General features: G+C 61.9%; 1 protein-coding gene across 1 annotated transcript in view; it reads right to left on the bottom strand.

Moving 5' to 3' along the window:
• CCDC157 (coiled-coil domain containing 157) overlaps nucleotides 1–826 on the bottom strand; it is a 22828-nt gene extending 22002 nt beyond the window's left edge. Inside the window, exon 1 of the mRNA XM_011957710.1 lies at nucleotides 679–826. The gene's annotated coding sequence lies outside the window, so the exon portion shown is untranslated. The remainder of the gene's footprint in view (nucleotides 1–678) is intronic.
• Nucleotides 827–1002: the final 176 nt, after the last annotated feature.

Genomic DNA, 1002 nt, shown 5'->3' with positions numbered 1-1002 from the left:
CCGGGCGCGGTGGCTCACGCCTGTGACCCTAACACTTTGGGAAGCCGAGGCGGGAGGATCATTTGAGGTCAGGAGTTCGAGACCGGCCTGGCCAACATGGTGAAACTCCGTCTCTACAAAACACACACACACACACAAATAGCCGGATGTGGTGGGCGCCTGTAGTCCCAGCCACTCGGGAGGCTGAGGTAGGACAATTACTTAAACTCAGCGATTGAACTCGGGAGGCGGAGGTTCCAGTGAGCCAAGATCGCGCCACTGCACTCCAGCCTGGGTGACAGAACAAGACCTTGTCTCAGAAAAAAAAAAAAAAGAAAGAAAAAGCAGCAGCCTTGATTTGAGAGGGAGGCCCCAGTGGGGCTTGAGATCGGGACTACGGAAGGCAGGGGGTGGAGGCAAGAAAAGGCAGGCCTATGGGAAAAGGGAATTAAGGGCGTAGGATTTGGAAGAGCGGCTTGGAGGATGTGGGCCTGAAATGAAAGGGGGGACTAAGGGACTACGGAAGCGGGGCTCTGAGGCGGCGAGCCTGAGGGCACAGGGGCTCTCCGAAATCAGAGGCCAATGGGAGGGAGCTGGGCTCTTGGAAGGCGGTGTCGAAGGGAGCGAGGCACTGGCCTGTGGAATAGAGGCGCGAGCTGAGTGTGGCGGGGGTCCGGCGGGTGACGTAGAACATCTCACCTCTCTTCGGCGTCTCAGTTTCAGCCTCCGCATCTGATCGGCTCCGGGAACTGCCCCTGGCGCGCCTGCGGCTCCCGGGATCCCCGGAAACCCCTAGCCCGGCGATCAAGCCGCTGCCTTGACAACGGCGACGTACGCCGCGGTGCCCGAGGGCGGGTGACGTAGAACATCTCACCTCTCTTCGGCGTCTCAGTTTCAGCCTCCGCATCTGATCGGCTCCGGGAACCGCCCCCGGCGCGCCCGCGGCTCCCGGGATCCCCGGAAACCCCTAGGCCGGCGATCAAGCCGCTGCCTTGACAACGGCGACGTACGCCGCGGTGCCCG

Source organism: Colobus angolensis, unplaced genomic scaffold, assembly GCF_000951035.1.
Source record: "Colobus angolensis palliatus isolate OR3802 unplaced genomic scaffold, Cang.pa_1.0 Scaffold448, whole genome shotgun sequence".
In the NCBI taxonomy this organism is placed as follows: domain Eukaryota; kingdom Metazoa; phylum Chordata; class Mammalia; order Primates; family Cercopithecidae; genus Colobus; species Colobus angolensis.
The sequence above is the reverse complement of the archived record's forward strand: the minus strand, read 5'-3'. Positions and strand labels throughout refer to the sequence as shown.